Here is a 19,925-nt window from a genome sequence, read left to right as displayed (position 1 = left end):
AAATAGAAAACGAGAAATTATCATGTAAAACATAATCAAAAGTATAGAAGGCTATTATCGGTTTATTATCATGTAAAACATAATCAAGAGTATAAAAGTATAAAAGACTATTATCGGTTTAACCCAAGTAACTAGCAGAAATTCAGAAATTCAGAAAAGGTGTCCGTTCCAAGTTTCTGAACCATTGTATGGTATCATCGATAACCGGCGTTTAAGGTATTATGAAATGTGTAGTACCTTTGTTGATCCAATCTCGTATCTCTTCATGTGGCAGAGACAATGACATTCTTATTTTCTTCAGAGCAAGAGGAACTTAGTTTTAAAACTTTTTAAAGTCAAATGAAGCGAGTGCACAGAGCTCAAGTGAATACCTCCATTGAAATATCCTACACTCTGGGTATTTCGAAAAAGCCACCATGCAAAGCCAAGAATATGCTAAAACCCATTATAAATATTCGGGCAGACAAACTTTGGACGATAAAATACTCTTTTCTGTAAACAGAAATTATTTACTAATTTGATGGTTTCTATCTACCAGAATTTTGATATGGGGATAAATTTTATCACAAATGGACTTGACTTTTGTTTTACAAATTTTCGATATGCGGATAAAATTTCTTAGTAACTTGAAAGGGCGCTCCTCCTCTGTAGAAGGAGCACAGAATGTGAAGAATTTATACCGTTATGGACCTGCAATCAATTTGCTGTATGGATACAACTTCAGCATTTTTTAATAAGAAAGTATCTGAAAACTTCTGATGATTCAAATAACAATTCTAATATTATATATATGTATTGTTTTAAACACTAAGTGGCTGAGCCAAGCCAACATAAAAACCACGAGCAGCATGACATCAAGAGTGATGAAACGTGGAGGGAAGACTGCCAGAAGCGCCTAAAAGATGGTTCAGTCAGGTAAAAGTGGCGAAGAAGAAGCTAGATAATACCCAAACCTTGATTAGGATGAAGACACCTGTAGAAAAAGAAGAAGATTCGTGCATTTTCATCGGAATTGCCATTCCCAAACGGCGATTCACATTGGCATAATCAGGTCAGGGTGAATTTGTAACCATTTGAATGCACACACTTGTAGGAGGCCGTAAAGTTTTGAACATTTGAGTGGAAGTCACAGCATTTTAGTGGCGACGCCATTAAACAATCGTGATAAGTGAAAATGACGAAAGTCATGACCAACAGCCAAACGAAAAGACAAATTTTTATTGTCTTCGCTGCCACATTGTCACTTCTTATCCTGGGCGAATGTATTGTGAAGTCGCAGCTCGGTAGTCAGAACAATTTAAAATACCAAAGAAATTCTCATGTTGATCAGCTCCCAACCACCTTGCAACACCAAAGCACGATCCTATGACTTAGCAGCCAGGTATAAGTGGAAGTCTTTTCACAATTTTGGGTGCCATGGCCACTACTATTTTGTTTTCACCCTACTTGCCACTAAGAGCAACTTTAAAAATTTCAACGCTACAAATAAGGGTTTTAAAGCAAAGCATCATTTAACAGGAAGCGCGATCTTATCTCAGTCATTTTTTGGAGAAAGAAAGCTGATTTAGAGGCAGGAACGAGCCAATTTTGGAGAACATAGAGTGTATAATCTCTAGGCTAAAATAGGGGTTCCTCTAAAATATTTTATGTTATTATTATTTGAATTTTGACTCCTAGAAATTTCCTTGGAAGGGCTATAAATGTGGCTTAAACATATTGATTGGAAGCATGATGAAGGGCAGCATATTGATTGGAAACATAGTGAAGGGCAGACTGCAAAAATTGTGATTAAGGTTGGTCAATTTATTGTTTTTGTGTTAGTGAAGGATAGTGGATGCAGAGTTCATGTTGCAGAAATCTTTCAGCTGTTGTTATTTTTCAGTGACTGTACAATTTATGTTTGTAATTCTGTAACTTAAATTGAATTTATTTTTTGTATATTCATTTTCAAATTTTGTGGAACCATGCAATGTTCATCCATTTAATTTGTTCCTATTGATGAAGGGTATTAGTTTTTTATTTTGTTAGTAGTCATTATCTGTTAGCATTATTCTATTAAATCTTAGTTAACTTCCAACATTCTGGTCTCTGCTAAAAAAGGTTGAGATTGTGCTTTGTTCATGCTTGAAATAGTTATCCTCCTAAATTTGAAATTCCCGCTGCAGCCTTTGACAGTTGACAATTCGGCTGCGTCTGTGGCAAACAGTCAATTAGATATTTACATTTAATGCAAACCCCTTTTGAAATCTTATGTAGTATGCATATTTGCAAATTCTGTTACTTTCGGGTTTAGTTAGATCTCGAAAAGCCTCCCTTTTTGTTTTGTCTTGCGTCGAATGCCAAAAATGAAGACATACACGCCATAATTAGAAGTTCATTTGTTTTTCTTCCAAACTAACTTTTGGACTCTAATATTCACTTCTCTGAGTTCTATTGTTGAGGTTTCAAATGTGTTTTATAATTAGTGTTGTTGTTTCCCAAGGTATTTCATTGGGTTCACAAGGTGTTTTCTTTAAACATATGTTTTTGACATGCTAAAAACCTCTAGATGTCCAATGTATCGGATTGCCAAGGTTCTTGGACTTAGAGGAGGCTTAAGCTTAATGAACTTGAGTTTTTCTTTGAATCTTTAAGTTCAAAATATTGCATATAATGCAATTTTTTGATGTATCCTTATCTAGGTTCCATGGGGATACATCCCTAGCCTTGAAATTGGCATCTCCATTTTCAATGGTATTTCTAATAAGTTGAGATAATTTCTTAGAATGTATCTGAAATGGCACAATATATTAGGAAATGCCTAGAGGACATTTGGCTGTCTTTCAAATGATCAAGATTGTTCGAGACTTTTCTCAACAGTTGTGAGAATCCTCAATGGTTGTGAGAACACATAGGCTCCAAGATGGTCAAACAAAACAATGTTGCTTGTTTTAGAAAAAATACCTGAGATTCGTGTGTTTTCAGATCTCTGCAAGCTATAATTTCAATCATATGGTTTTATGAAGTTGACATTGCGATTGGCTATATCTCTATTTGTTGTAGCTATGAAACATAAATGCTAAAGCTTCTATAGGACAAATTTATTTTATAGATATAAAGTTTGGCACCTCTAATTGTTGCTTTATGAAAAGAATGTTGAGATTCTAGAGGAATTATCCATATTTTTCCAGTATACACCTATTTTATCATATAGATAAGGTTATGTAATGTTGAATATATAATAAGTTAATCCTTTAATTTCATATTGTTCTAGCAGTCATGCTGTTCTTCAAATGAGATACCCATTATTGAAATTGATTGTGAGGGACTGATTATATTATGAATTCCTGGAACATGATGATTTTTACTTCAAGTGCCTTTTGGAATGGCTAAACTGGTATATGTAAGTCTATAAGTGAACCTGCCAGTCAGATCAGCTGTTGGTTTTTAAATTTTGATGAAATATATATATATATATATACCTGTGTGTGTGTGTCCCCTGCTGTCCCACCATCTCTGTCCTCAAACACAATGGAACATGGGTTTTTTATTTCTCACATTTTTGCGGGGTTTCTTTTAATAGAGGATGCTTGTAATTATTAATAATACATTTTGTGCAGCTGAAATGGAGATATCTTAATGGAAATAATACATTTGATAGAGGATGCTTGTGTGTGTGTGTCCCCTGCTGTCCCACCATCCCTGTCCTCAAAAACACAATGGAACATGTGTTTTTATTTCTCACATTTTTCGTGGGGTTTATTTTAATAGAGGATGCTTGTAATTAGTAATAATAAATTGTATGCAGCTGAAATGGAGATATCTTTTGGAACATTCTAGCAGTTTCTAATAGTACACTCTTTCATTTTTTGTTTAAGATATTGCGAATGGTTTACATTATGATGGGAACAATCTTTTTATCTGATGGGAGATTTGAATCTATTAGTTTTTCAAAAGGGTAAGGTATATTGTTGTTATATGCAAAACCCCAAACCCTTGTACAAACTAGATTTAGAGATGATGGTACTATACAACATGCACAACAAATCTGCATTCAAATACCATAGCTATGTTAGAAAGGTGGACCAAGACTAGAAGGTGTTGGAGCTGATACCGAACAACACAACTACCAGAAATCACCTACAAACTAAAGGTCTATCATACTTAAAAAGAAAAATCTATAATTGAGTGCTCTGCAACTTTGAGAGAGATATTGGTTCACACAAGCATCTGAATATTATGATTAACCTATACTAAAATGATTATTTGGATGGTGATCATGAAGGCTTATAAAGCTATTACAAAAATGGTGTCTTGACCTTGCAATATTAAAAGGTTACTATTGATATGTGAGCAACAGGGGTTTGGGGGCAGCATCCCAAACCATAGGGGTTTGGGAGTGCCGCTTGTGACTTCAGGGTTGCAAGGGGTTTCCACCTTACTGGCCTTGTGACTGGTTAGGGGTCTTGGGGTTAGCAGGCCCCGAGAGGGGCTTTCAGGAGAAGCACCCCTAGAAAAAAAAAATTCACTTATAATTTGTCATTGCAAATCCTAACCATTAATTGTGGGGTCACAGATCTGAATATTTGTGTGCCTTTATTGGGTGGTTTTAGCCTATGGTTTTGTAATAACATTTAACAATTTCATGTTTTGAATCTCCCATATATTAGGCACGAGAGATGCATTGTGATGTCTTTTGAGAGTCTAATGGCTAGAGAGTTGCCTCTAGATCTCCGTTGGTGATACTGTTGTGAGAAGCTTTCTCTACAAGTATATTGTAATCTATTGTTTATTTCTAAATAATATATTGGGTAGCTTTTGGGATGTCGGGGTTTTCTCTCCAAAAGTTTCCCCCATGTAAGTCTGTTGCCCCACTTTTTGCCCTTTAACCTATTAGCAAAAGTGAATACTTGTATTATAATGAGATGAGTGAGTTCTTAGTTGTGGTTGAGTCTAGGTCTAATCCCTCTTATGATGAACGAGTCTCCATCGGATTTCTCCTTTTCCCCTTCTCCCCATTTCATAGCCGGGTGGTTCTTCATTTTGTCAAAGTGGTCTTACGTGTAGGTTAGTACCTGGTCTGATGGAGATTCATGTTACTCATGCAGGAATTGATTACAAGTTACATTCGCTTTCGGTCTATTACTTTGTCAAAATAACTAGAAACTTGTGAAAATTCGGAAATTGTCTTCTCCTCGGCGAGTTGCTAACCCATGAAGATGATTTCCCGCAAAAGGCACCAAGTGACACACGTGGGTCAAAGACATAAAAATAACAAGATATCCTATGGTGAATTGACGCTCACTTTGCGATTATGACTTTAGAAAATGTTATGATTCATCATGGCTCTCATAATCATCTTTGACAGAAAACTTAGAATGAACTTCTCTTTGGCGAGTTTTCAGCCTTTGAAGTTGGTTTTCCGAAAAGGCAATTTAGAGGGAAAAGAAACGATAAGTGAGCCTCTATAGAATTTTCGCACCTCACTTAGACATTTTTGAACCCAAAAAGGACAATGGGTCTAAAGGTCAATTAAAAAGAAAGCATTGGCGAAAAAACACAAACGGTCTTCTCCTCGGCGAGTTTTCAACCCATGAAGACAATTTCCCAAATTTTAATGAAAATCAAGTCGGTAATCAGATTGGATCCGCAATTTGTGCATAAGGCGTCTCAAAATGATGATAGAAAGAATCTAACCATTACAGGAAAAGAGTTAATGATCAGAATTCAACCCAACGGATATTTCCTCACAGAGTACTCTATTGGTAACTTCCCAAAACTTAAAGGAAAATAGGAAAGTAAGTTATGGGGGATAGAAAGTTACCGTTGAGCCAACAAAATAGTGAAAAGACTCCTAGATATCCATTAAACCCTTGTATTTACTGTTTCAACAAATCTCTCCTTTAATTCATTTGTGTGGCACGAATTTTGAAGATCAACGGATGAATCAATTCTCCTATATATATGGGAAATAAACAGTTGATTAACTACTGCTTTTTCTTTGAACTGCTATTCTGTTAATCTGCATAACTTTTTCAAAATGTCAATATCTGTTGCATTAGCCATTCCTTTTACTTTCTTAATTCAAATCTCGTTATCAACACAATGGCAACCAGATTTGTGGGTTTCGACGGGTTGAATGGAATCAAATCCCAATTGTAGAATTTCACAGATACCTCTCTTCATTTCTATGATATGGAGGATTTTCAAAGGAGGGTAAAGTCTAAGCAGATTCATGCCATCACTGAGAAACTCTAAGGATGTGGGTTGGTCAAGGCAGCTGGTTTTCCGGTTGCAGTTCAGGCCCCGGAGTTGATTTACGAATGTATACACCATTACAACTTAGAGAAAAGGCAGATTGTACTGCCAAATAACATAGTATTGATTTCCTATCAAGGAATTCTCAGACTTGACCTTCAGTGGAGCCATTTCCATATTCTCTACAAAGAAGATGATCTGGAGGAAAGAAATCATGCAGACATGGTTCCGGAAACCATGCAGTGCCAAGAGTAAGGTTCTTAAGACCTTGTTTGGGACCAATCTCAAACCAGAGATCATTCATTTCTTGGTCCTCCTATATAGATTGAAAGGTGAGGTAGAAGTTTTGAATTTCATTGGGCAATATTTCTCTTTAGTGCAAGTCATCTGCTCTAACACCCAATATATTGATTGGCCTCATGAGGTAACCGAAATTCTGTCCAATGCTCTCCGTGCCGCAAAGTTTAACAATACATTCTATATGTCGTCTTTCCTCTGTTAAAATTATTTAGAATAACTCGAGGAGGGGGAGGGTGGTGAATCAGTTATTCAAGGTTCAGATGTACAAATAAAACTTTTCACTTAGCTTAGTGAACCCACTAAACATTCATATCTATGCATGCATCCAAACTTATCACTAAAACTTGTAGGTTACTATAAAATCAACTTGCAGCAATATAAACATGAAACGTAAAGATTCATTAACACATTTGACACAATGATTTAACATGGAAACCCAATTTGGGAAAAACCACCAATAACATGCTACTCCTTTTTCACTCTTCTAAAGTGATGCCTTGTTAAAGGTTACAACACACACTATTAAATGTGACTCAGTTAAGGGATTTCAATCACCTTGTTAGAAGTGAGCCTTGTTAGAGGACTTTAGGCCATTCACTTGGAATGCCACCCTGTTAAAGGATTTTCAAATGACTTTTAAGTCAACCTTAGTCCAAAGGATTTTACCCTAAATTGATACAATTGTTAGAGAGTAACAGTAGAGCTTTGATCTGATACAACTTACAACTTATCTTGCAGATTTTAGATCACTATTCAGTCCTCAATTTTGCTTGGCTTTCACACCGCAGTTCTAACAGCTTGTTCACCCTTCAAGCATATATCTCTTTAAGCCTTCTTTCTTGGTACGCCAATGCAGTCACCTTTTTGATCACTTGACAAAGCAGAGTCCTTGACTCTCTGTCTCTGTTCTTCCTTGGTCTTCTCTGACCTTCTCAATATCTCCCCCTTGATACTTCGCTTCATGACCGGACATTCCTTAAATAGGAAATTAGAATACTTTGTCACTTTGTTCTCCATCATACATTTTAGGGTTTGGACAGATTAGGTAGGATACAATTTATCTATCCCATATTCCATCTTTATTCTAGAAACTTCTCCTAGAATCCATTTGAATTAGCCTAGAAATGGTTTACATCAAATTCTGTGCCACCAACTCATCATTTTTATCTTCCACCTGGTTCACAGACTTCAAGAAAACAAACTTGTCGGCTCAGATTTGGTGAATCTTTGACTTTTCTAATAATGCAGCAGCTCGACATTATCAATCTTCTGATGCTCGGCACATACTGCGTTGCTCAGAATCAACTGTGAGTTCACTCGGCATCAGCTAAATTTTACTGATGCTCGACACCTATTGTGTTGCTCGGCATCAATTCTATTACTCAGCACACACTAGAATTTGCTTTTACTTGGCTCCAACTGATTTTTTTCTTGGCTTGCACTAACTTTTCTCAGCACTTACTATCAACTCGGTCAAACTTGGTAGAAGTTCTTCTAAAGTTTCTAGGTGTAGTCAACCTTTGTAACCTTGAGTAGATTATCAATACATCATTTCATCATTGTCTTAACTGATCCTTGTACTTCATTACATAACCATAACTCAACCTTTCCTCTAAGTGCTATTGTTACATCTTAATTATCAAATCCTCTCCATCAATCAACTAAGTGATAGTACTTGAATCTTATAAGCAATTGTCTTACGAAAAAAATAGCAGGTTTGACATCAGTAACTAAACAATGATTGAAACACATTTTCTGTTTCAACAATCTCCCTTTTTCAATAATCTCTTTTAGCAATGATCTTTTCAATAAGATCTCAACAATCTCCCTCTTTGGCATTGATAGAAAACCAAACTAATTAACTAAGTCACCTGAGTGGTAAAACACTTTGTTTGACCAAACTGACTAAGTTAAAATAGTGAGACAATGCCAAAAAGAAAACTTGTATAAAAATTTCTCCCTCTATTAGCAACTTCCATCATCTGATTAGGTTACGAAATTCTTTCTCATGACTCCCTCTGAGTTTCTTCTTCTACAGCATCAGCAATAACTCCCTCTTAGATAGCAATCTCTTGATATCTTCCTCTGATATACTTTCTCGATTTTGATTAGTAGAATAGCTCTTTCTTCCTTTGATGATGATCCTTTTTCTCCCTCTGATGATGATCAATTTAATGTTCTTTCTCCCTCTTTCACAACAATGGAAAAGACATATCATCTTTTCATCTTAACATGCAGATATGAAACTTTGCAGTACTTCCAGGTTTTCCCTTTGTCACCTTGCTTGTGACTGATTTGGAATTTCAACAATTTGATTACTTCATTTAGCACTTAAAGTAAGATCCTCTGCATCAATTTGTAACATTTGGCAATCAACTTATTTGATGCAGAGCAGTCCTCATGTTACCTAGATAGCCTTTGATAGGAATATCACCCCTAGTTTACCTCTTAAGATATTCATGTGCATCCTTAGGTAATGGTTTTGTGAAGATATCAGCAATTTGTTCCTTTGAGTTGACATACTCCACCTTTACCTCTTTATCTTCAACTAGCTCTCTCAAGTAATAATACTTGATTGCAATGTGCTTTGTCTTGGTGTGCATCACTAGATTCTTTGATATATTAATAGCACTAGTGTTATCACAATAAAGTATCACAGTCCTATTATTTCTTCCCTCATTCTTTTGAACAGATGCTTGATCCATACAATGTTTGTGCAGTTTATAGCAGCAACAACATATTTAGCTTCAGTTGTAGACTGTGAGGTATAACTTTGTTTCTTGCTAGTTCATGTAACTAATTTCTTGCCTAAGAAAAGTGCTCCTCCACTGATGCTCTTTTTGTCATCCATGTTGCCACCCCAGTCAGTATCAGTGTAGGTTCTTAAATCAAAGTTTTCATTCTTCTTCTAGTATAGGCCAAACTCTTCTGTTTCTTTCAAGTATCTCATTATTCTTTTCACTGTCACTAAATGATTCTTGTTGGAAATATAGAAGGAGTAACTGAGGAGGGGGTGAATCAGTTACCGCTAAAATAAATTCCAGATCTCTTATATGCCAACAATAAAATTTAGATTGAGAAAATTTATTGCTGCTTATGCTCGGTAAACAAATAGAAATTGTTGTAACTCGGTAAATGCAGAGTGAATTACTTTTAGCAGATCTTAAAACATTATCAGTAATTAACTTGCAAGCATAAAAAAAATAACATGAACACATGAGACACCAGGATTTAATGTGGAAACCCAATTTGGAAAAAACCACCAATGTAACTAGTTATTGTTTTTCACTCTTCCGAAGTGAGCCCTGTTAGGAGCCAACTCTGTTAAAGGTTACAAAACAAACTGTTAGGTGTGATCCTGTTAGAGGATTTAATCACCTTGCTAGGTGTCATCGGTAAATATTGTGTAGCTGACAGATTGATTTCGTCGGTAATTGATATGTAGTTGACGGGCCCTTTCGGGAAGGTTCTTCAGGATCGTATATGTACAACTTTGGATCATGGTTGTAATCATCATTGGAAGCTCTATGTAATCTCTTTGGCATATATGCGAATAATAAAAGGAGTACTACTATTACATGTTCTTGTTTATTGTGGTTGATGTCGTTGGTAATTGTTATATAGCCGACGGGCCCCTTCAGGAAGGTTCTTGTTATGTAGTTGATGGGCCCCTTCAGGAAGGTTCTTGAGGATGGTATATGTACAACTTTGGATCATGGTTGTAATCATCATTGGAAGCACTACGTAATCTTTTCGACATATATGCGAATAATAAAAGGAGTACTGCTATTACATGTTCTTGTTTATTGTTTGTATGCATTAATGTATTTACCCCATATAGTAAACATTAGGAATGGCCTTGCAAGAGGTCTTAAAATAATTCAATGGAATTGCCATCTTGTTAGAGGATTTACAACTAGCTGTTAAACCAACCTTGTTAAGAGATTTTAGATCACTGCTACAATGGTTAGAGAGTAACAATGAAACGACCTAATTGTGATGCAATTGAATTGCTGAATCCAAATCTCTTTTCTGCTTAAACTTGATCCTTCCTGATCAAATATTACTTTTCTGCTCCACAAAGATACTTGCTTATCCTTCAAGTTCACTCCCTCTCTTTTCTTTTCAATTCAATCAACACATTTGCGCACATTAAAAATCTCAACTTGACCTTTTATTTATACCTTCCAGATTGTCAAGTTGGCCCAAAGTCAAATTACAATAACCAATATTCATCATCATAGTCGGCTAAAATCAATAAATAAAGTAATTAAGCTTCATATGCCAAAATAAGAAAAATATTTTGTAAACCGACCTTGCTCAGTAGAAACTAACTTTCGAACGATTTCCTATGTTAACCAACAAAAGCTCAGTTAACACTGCAAACTTGCAAAAATCCTTTGGCAACCGAGTGAACTCGGTGAGTACTAACTTTGTCCAACTTTCCCTTCGTTAATCGAGTGAGCTCAATTAACACTCTTTTTTGCCTAAATTCCTTCGACACCTGAGTGAGCTCGGTAGACACTGTCATCTGTTCAGAGTAAACCTGTGAACGCTTGGTAGACAAGGAAAACTATCTTCGCTGACCAAATGAGCTTGGTAAGCACTGTCTGTCAATTGATATGACATTTGTAACATCAAAGATAACACACAATTAATCAGTTGTATCCAAAAATCTCCCTCTTTGGCATTGATGGCAACACAACATGTCATAGCATAATGAAATTTGAGAATAAGACTCCCTTTGACAGAAACTTTCTCCTTCTTTGATTTTACACAAGAACTTCTTTATGTTGTATTCTTCCTTTGTAAAGGAACTGCATAGCTTCTTTTCAAACTTCTCCCTTTATAAAATTTCAGAAAGATAAAGTTATGATAGTAAACTTCTCCCTCTTTGACAACACATGCCAAATTTGTATCAATGTACCTTGAGTACTAATTCATATGCAATATTCTCTTGATTATGCTGCATCAACTGATTGATCTTTAACTTGATTCTTGTTGATGCATCACTAAACTTTATTTAGTGAGCTTCAGATAGAGGAATGACCCCTAGCTTACTTCTTAGATACAAGAATGCATCCTTAGGTAATGGCTTGGTGAATTTGTTTGCAATTTGTTCTTTTGTATGGACATATTCCAATTTGATTTCTTTGCCCTGCACCAATTCTCTAACCAAGTGATATTTTATAGCAATGTGCTTTGTTTTGGAAGGCATCACTAGGTTATTTAATATGTTAATTGCGCTAGTGTTATCACAATACATGACTACTGGCTCTTTGATTTCAACCTTCATTCCTTCTAGCAATTGTTTAAACCAAACAATGTTAGAACAATTTACTGTTGTTGCCACATACTCTGCTTCTGCTGTGGATTGGGATGTGTAGTTTTTCTTCTTGCTTGTCCAAGATACCAGCCTCTTACTAAGAAATAAAGCTCCACCACTAATGTTTTTTCTGTCATCAATATTTCTTGCCCAATCAACATTAGTAAATACATTTAGGTCTAGGTTTCCTCCAAGTTTGTACCATAAACCATAGTCTTCAATACCTTTCAGATATTTCAAGATTCTTTTGATTGCCATCATGTGATTTTCTCTAGGTTTAGTTGAGAATCTTTCCACTATCCCAATTGCTAAGGCAATATCACGCCTTGTGTGAACTACATACTATAATTTTTCAATCATTGATCTATATAAGATCTGATCTACCTCTTTGGAGTCATCATCTTTGGTAAGCTTGAGTCCAGTACACATGGGGGTACCAATTGGTTTTGAATCTTCCATTCCAAACTTCTTGAGTATCTCTTTTATATACTTGGATTGAGTGATATAGATAGCGTTTTTGTTCTGTTGTATCTGCAATCCAATAAAGAATTTTATTTCACCAAATATGGACATCTCAAACTCTTTGTTCATTTGTTCTGAAAATGCTTTGCATAGGTCATCATTTCTTGTAAATAGAGTATCATCCACAAATATCTCTGGCAACACAATTTTGTTATCTGGTCCTTCCTTGATGTATAGACTACTGTTATCATTTGTTCTCTGAAAATCAATCTGTATCAAGTAGTTATGTAGTCTTTCATACTAGGCTCTAAGAGCTTGTTTGAGACCATACAATGCTTTGTGTAATTTACAGACCATGTCCCTTTTGTCAGGATCAACAAAACCTTATGGCTGTTCAATGTAGACTTCATCAAGAATTCCATTCAGAAATGCAGATTTAATATCCATTTGATATACTTTGAACCCTCTGTGAACTGCATATGCAAGTAGGGTCCTAACACCTTCTAATCTTACACCAGGGGCAAAAGTCTCATCATAATCAAATCCTTCTTTTCGAGAATAGCCTTTACACACTAATCTAGCTTTGTTTCTTGATACTTGTCCATCTTCATTTAGCTTATTTCTGAATACCCATTTTGTTCCAATCACATTTTTATCTTTAGGTCTAGGAACAAGAGTCCAAGTTTTGTTGTTTTCTATCTGTTCTATTTCTTCGTTTATTGCCTCAATCCAACTTTCATTTTCTAGAGCATCTTTAATACTTCTAGGTTCAAAATCAGCAAGTAAATATGTACTTTTTATTTTCCTTATTGTCATAGTACCTTCTGATTTATCTCCAATAATCTAATCAGGTGCATGATGCCTTCTTACATACTTGGCCAATACAGGTTCTTTGTCTTTTGAATGAATTGCACTGTCTTCATTTTGAATTTCAACTTTAGGTTCGGGTCATTCAGACTCGGTAGGCATTGACTCGGTAGTTTTAGAATGTGACTCGGGTCCTTGTGACTCAGTTTGTACTTCTTGCAACTTAGTAACTGTGGAAGACTAGGGAGGTGAATTCTCTTTATTGTTAGATATGCCTGGCAATGTATCAGGTTCGAAGTAAACAAATTTTTTGTAATCTTCTAGTCCTTTTTGCTTTCTTTTTCAGTCTTTTCTACAAACTCATCAATTCTCACATATGCACTTTTTATGATTTTATGAGTAGACAAATTCAAATATTTATATGCCTTACTTCTGCAGGAATATCCTAAGAATATACCTTCATCACTTTTCACATCAAATTTGTCTTTTCTAGAGTCTTTCAAGATATAACATTTACTGCCAAATACTTTTAGGTAACTTACATTGGGTTTGTAGCCATACCATAATTCATAGGGAGTTTTATCTGAGTCCTTCAACTGTACTCGGTTCAAAGTATGAATTGCAGTGCTGATGGCTTCCTTCCGGTATTTGATAGCAACATTCTTTTCAATCATTAGAGTCCTTACACAATCCATGATGGATCTGTTTCTTCTTTCAGCTATTCCATTCTGCTCAAGAGTGCTAGGGGCTGATACTTGCCTTTTGATTCCTCTTTCAATGCAAAAATTATTGAATTCATTGGAAATGAATTCACCACCTCTGTCTGATCTTAAGCATTTCAATCTTTTTCCTGTTTCTTTTTCTACTCTTGCCAGATACCATTTGAATTTCTCAAATGCTTCTGACTTTTCTCTAAGATACATAATAGTCATCATTCTAGAGTAGTCATCAACAAAAAGAATAAAGAATTTTTCTCCACTATAACTTTCTACTCCAATAGGTCCACATAAGTCAGTATGCACAATTTCCAAGACATCTTCAGATTGATAGTTTTTGCTCTTAAAACTAGTCTTTCCCATTTTTCCAATTTGACAATTTTTGCATAAACTAACATTCGGTTTCTTCAAACTAGGGATACCTCCTACTTTTTTGAATTTTCTTATCTTGACCATATTATCAAAGTTTACATGATATAGTCTTCTGTGTCATAACCAACTTCCTTGCATTTGAGCAATAAAACATGAGCAATCACCAAGATCAAGATAAAATAGGTTACCTCTTGTTTGTTTTCCTAATCCAATTAGATTCCCTTTGTCATCCAACAATACATGAATTCTACCTTGAATCCAATGTTGATTAGCTATGCCACACTTAGTAGGTTATGTTTTAGTCCTTCAACCCAATAGGCATTGTCACAAAAAAGTTTATTGGTTAATGAAATGCAACCTTTCTCTTTTATGCAACAAAGTTCATTGTTTCCAAACTTTACACTACCTCCATCATAGTGTTCAAAGTGTTCAAATTTTGTTTTGTCTCCAGTCATATGATGTGAACACCCACTATCTAAGATCCATGTATCATTTTTACTAACATGAGAGATAAGTGCCATCTTATCTTCTTCTTCATCAGATTCATAATAGCTGAGAGTAGATGCAATATCAATCATCATGATGTTATGTTTCTTTTTCTTAGCAAGATCTCCAAAAAATAATGTACCAGTAGGAGTTTTGTAGTCTTCATCAAGGTATTTGTAGCCTGAATCACTAATGGTGGCTAGATGAAGTCTCATGAGTCCCTACCATGCTGAAAAGTTGTCTCTATTTAGGTTTGGAATCTCTATTTTATAAGACATCCTAATCTTTAGCTTAGGTCCTTGAAACCTTTCCTACAAGCACCAAAAGCTCTGATACCAATTGTTGAAAATACAAGAGTAACTAAGAGGGGGGCTGAATCAGTTACCACTAAAATAAATCTCAAATCCCTTAGATGTCAACAATAAAATTTAGACTAAGAAAACTGATTGCTGTTGATGCCCCATAAACAAACAAAAATTGTTGTAACTCAATAAATGCAGAGTGAATTACTTTTAGCAGATCTTAAAACATTATCAGTAATTAACTTGCAAGCATAAGATAAATAACATGAACACATGAGACACCAGGATTTAATGTGGAAATCCAATTTGGGAAAAACCACCAATGTAACTAATTACTATTTTTCACTCTTTTGAAGTGAGCCCTGTTAAAAACCAACCTTGTTAAAGATTACAAAACACACTGTTAGGTGTGACCCTGTTAGAGGATTTAATCACTCTGCTAGGAGTGGCCTTGCAAGAGGTCTTAAAACAATTCAATGGAATTGCCACCTTGTTAGAGGATTTACAACTGATTGTTAAAACAACTCTGTTAATAAATTTTAGATCACTACTACAATGGTTAGAGAGTAACAATGAAATGACCTGATTGTGATGCAACTGAATTGTTGAACCCAGATCTCTTTTCTGCTTAAACTTGATCCTTCCTGATCAAATACTACTTTTCTACTCCACAAGCATATCTGCTTATCTTTCAAGTTCGCTCCCTCTCTTTTTTTTTTCAATTCAAACAACACACTTGCACATACTAGAAATCTCAACTTGACCTTTTATTTATGCCTTCTAGATTGTCAAGTCGGCCCAAATTTAAATTACAATAACCAATATTCATCATCATAGTCAACTAGAATCAATACATAAAGTAATTAAGCTTCATATGCCAAAATAAGAAAAATCCTTCATAAGCCAACCCTACTCGGTAGAAACTAACTTTGGAATGATTTTGTGTGTTAACCAACAGAAGCTCGGTTAACATTGCGAACTTGCAAAAATCCTTTGGCAACTGAGTGAACTCAGTGAGCACTAACTCTATTCAATTTTCCCTTTATTAACCGAATGAATTGGTTAACACTCTTTTTGCCTAAATTCCTTCGATGCCCGAGTGAGCTCGGTAGACACTGTCATCTGTTCAGAGTAAACTTGTGAACACTTGGTAGACAAGGAAAACTATCTTCATTGACCAAGTGAGCTCGGTAAGCACTATCTGTCAATTGATATGACATTTGTGTAACATCAAAGACAACACACAATTAATCAATTGTATCCAACAATTCTCTCTAAGATTTGCAGAGAATCTTGCAATTATCCCTACAGATAATGCAATATTAGGTTTTCTATGTACAACATATTATAGCTTGCCAATCATAGACTTGTATAGCGTTTGATTCACTTCAGCAGAATCATCATTCTTTAATAGTTTGTGTCCTGTTATCATGGGTATACTTATTGGTTTTGAATCTTCTAGTCCAAATGTTTTCAATGTTTCCTTGATATACTTTGAACGAGTAATAAATATGCCAAACTTCAGCTGATATACTTGTAGTCCCACAAAGAATTTGATCTCTCCAAATATTAACATTTCAAATTCATGTTTCATCTGATTAGCAAAATCCTTGCATAAAGCATCTTGTCCTCCAAATATTATATCATCAACAAAGATTTCAGATAACAGAATGTCTTTACCTTTTTCTGTCTTTATGTATAGATTGTTGTTATCATCAGTTCTTTCAAATCCAATCTTCACAAGATATTTATGAAGTCTTTCATACTATGCTCTTGGTGCTTGTTTCAAACCATAAAGAGCTTTGTGTAGTTTACATACCATATTCTTGTTGTTTTCATCAACAAATCCTTCTGGCTATTCTATGTAAACTTCTAGTATGCCATTCAGAAATGCAAACTTAACATCCATCTGATAGACTTTGAATCTTTTGTATATAGCATAAGCAAGTAGAGTTCTTACTCCTAATCTTGCAACAAGGGAAAATGTTTCCCCATAGTCAATTCGTTCCTCTTGTGCATATCCTTTGCAAACCAGTCTTGCTTTATTCCTTGTGATTTCACCATTCTCATCTAACTTATTCCTAAATACTCACTTGGTGCCAATCACATTTGTATCTTCTAGTCTAGGAACTAGACTCCAAGTTTTGTTTTTCACTATCTGCTCAATCTCTTCTTCTATGGCTTTACACTAGTCAGCATCTTCTAATGCATCTTTTACTGTCTTGGGTTTTTTCATGCTTAGCAAGCATGATTCACTTTTCAGTCTATTTCTTGTCATTGGTCTAGAAACTTTGTTTCCAATGATTTGATCAGCAGGATGGTGTCTTCTAACATATTTGGACAGTCTTGGCTTAGTTCTTGTTTCTTCAGTTTGTCTTTTAGTTTTAGAGTCACTATGTATATTTCTGTCAGGTATCTCAACATCTCTTTCATATACACTAACCTCAGAATCAAAATGTGTAGTTCCTTCATTTTGTAGCTCGACATCTGAATGCAGCTCGGTTCCTAAATTGAATTCGATATTCACAAGCCGTGACTTGGCAGTTATTGAAGCTTGCTGTTGGTTTCCAACTTGACTTACAACTTCTTCTTCAGCAGACATTCCTTCATAGAAGTATACAGATGATTTGTATTCTTTTGCCTTTTGGATAGGTTTAGCATCATGAATTTCTATATGTTCATCAAAATTCACATTTGCACTTTCCACAATTTTGTTAGTGTTAGTATTCAAACACTTGTATGCTTTACTTCTTGTGGAGTAGCCAAGGAATATACCTTCTTCACTTTTTACATCAAACTTACCATTTCTAGCACCTTTAAGAATGTAACCTTTGCTCCTAAATATCTTAAAGTATTTTACATTGGGTGAGTATCCATAACATAATTCAAAAGGTGTTGAATGAGTACCTTTTTTGATTTGCACTCGGTTTAGGGTACAAACAGCTATGCTTACAACTTCTCTCCAGTATTTTAGAGCAACATTCTTCTCCATCATAAGTGTCCTGGCACAATCCATTATTGACCTATTTCTTCTTTCAACAATTCCATTTTGTGGAGGGGTTCTAGGTGCAGATGTCTGTCTTTTGATTCCTCTATCATTACAGAACATTTCAAATTCATTTGATGTGAATTCTTCTCCTCTGTATGATTTCAAACATTTTAGACTTTTACCTGTTTCTTTCTCAACTCTTGCTAAGAACCACTTAAACATTTGAAAAGCATCTAATTTTTATTTTAGAAACATGACTGTCATCATTCTAGAATAATCATCTACGAATAACATTATGTACTTGTCTCCCTTGTAGCCTTGCACTTCTATTAGTCCACAAGTCAGTATGAACAATCTCTAGTATTTCTTTAAAGGTATAAGTTTTGTTCTTAAAGCTTGACTTTGTCATTTTACCTAGCTGACATTGTTTGCATATCACATTATCAGGCTTTTTCAGCTTGGGCAATCCTCTAATTTCTTTATATTATTGATACTAATCAAGTTATCAAAGTTAACATGACATATCATTTTGTGCCATAGCCACACATCATCAAATTTCACAGCAAGACAAGTAGCATCCTCTATATCTAGGTAAAATAGATTGCTTCTAGTTTGATCTCCTTTTCCTATCAGTTTCCCATTTGTGTCATATATCTTAGTAATCTTGTTTCCGAATTGAACTTTGCATCCCAAATTGTTTAGTTATGACACACTCAACAAATTATAATTTAATCGTTCAACATAGTAAGCATTGTCACATGAGATCTTTTCGGTAAGTTTGATGGAACCTTTTCCATTTATCATTACCAAATCTAACACTATTTCCATCATAATAGTTTAAGGTAATGAATTTATTTTTATCTCCTGTTATGTGATGTGAGCATCCACTGTCAATGATCCATCTGTCATTTTTGTTTGCACAAGTCACAAAAGCAGTTGCCTCATCTTCATCAGATTCGTCTTTCATTGTAACATAAACTACTTCATCATCTTGTTCATTAGAATCTCCTCCTCAGCAATGTAGCACTTCTTGCCTTTATCTTTGTAATCCTTGCTATCTTCATTTCTTCTACCTTTGTACTTATCACTTCCTCTGTAGTTTTTCTTTTTTGGACATCTAGCAGCAACATGACCAATCTCATTGCAATTAAAACAAATGATGCGTAACTTACCTTTGAACTTGCCTTTTCCTCTGTGGAATCTTCTGGCCAGTAGTGCTTCCAATTGTTCAACATCTTCTTCATCAATATCATTGTCACTAGACACATGTTTTATCTTTATTTTCTTGTTCTGCTTCTTCTCATCAGAATCTTTCAATAGCAACTTAGCCTTGAAAACAGATTCAAGACTCTCTGGTTTGTAGTTGTCAAAATTAGATAGCTCAAAAGTGGTGAGTCTACCTACCAGACCTTCAAGAGTTAGATTGTTTCTTGGAATACATCTCAATTCTTGGATTCCTGAAACTCTAATAACATAAATAGACAGTAGTGTTCTTAAGACCTTGCTTAAAACAATATCATCATCTATATGACCAGTAGCTACTCTTATTGCACTAACAACTTCTTTTATTCTAGCAACATATTTAGCAATATTCTCACCATCTTCCATTCTCATGTCATCAAATTTACCTTTGACGCTTTCAGATTTGGCTCTTTGAACATTTTTGTCTCCTCCATAGATGGTGTGTAATGCATCCCACATCTTTTTTGTAGTGTCGCATCCTTTGATGTCATCAAACTCTGCATAGCTTAGGGTAGAGGCAATCTCCAACATTGCCTGATTGCGTTCTTTCTTCTTCTTCATATCTTCAGTAGTAGGAGCTCCAGTAGGATCAACATGTTCTACTGAGATGGTAGATTGTGCATGATCTCCTATTCCTCTAAGACGCAGCTCCATTAGACTTTGCCATGCAGGAAAGTTGTCTCTGT

The 19,925-nt window shown here is 35.2% G+C and overlaps 1 protein-coding gene across 1 annotated transcript in view; it reads left to right on the top strand.

The window, feature by feature from the left end:
- The first annotated feature begins 1,728 nt into the window (after positions 1-1,728).
- The window catches only part of LOC149540927 (uncharacterized), a 64,735-nt gene continuing 46,538 nt past the window's right edge, over positions 1,729-19,925 (top strand). The window contains exon 1 of the mRNA XM_089799767.1: positions 1,729-1,793. The gene's annotated coding sequence lies outside the window, so the exon portion shown is untranslated. The remainder of the gene's footprint in view (positions 1,794-19,925) is intronic.

Source organism: Cupressus sempervirens, chromosome 9 (genome assembly GCF_028749045.1).
Source record: "Cupressus sempervirens isolate cs-2001-9-10 chromosome 9, ASM2874904v1, whole genome shotgun sequence".
NCBI lineage: Eukaryota > Viridiplantae > Streptophyta > Pinopsida > Cupressales > Cupressaceae > Cupressus > Cupressus sempervirens.
This window is presented reverse-complemented; position numbering and strand designations above follow the sequence as displayed.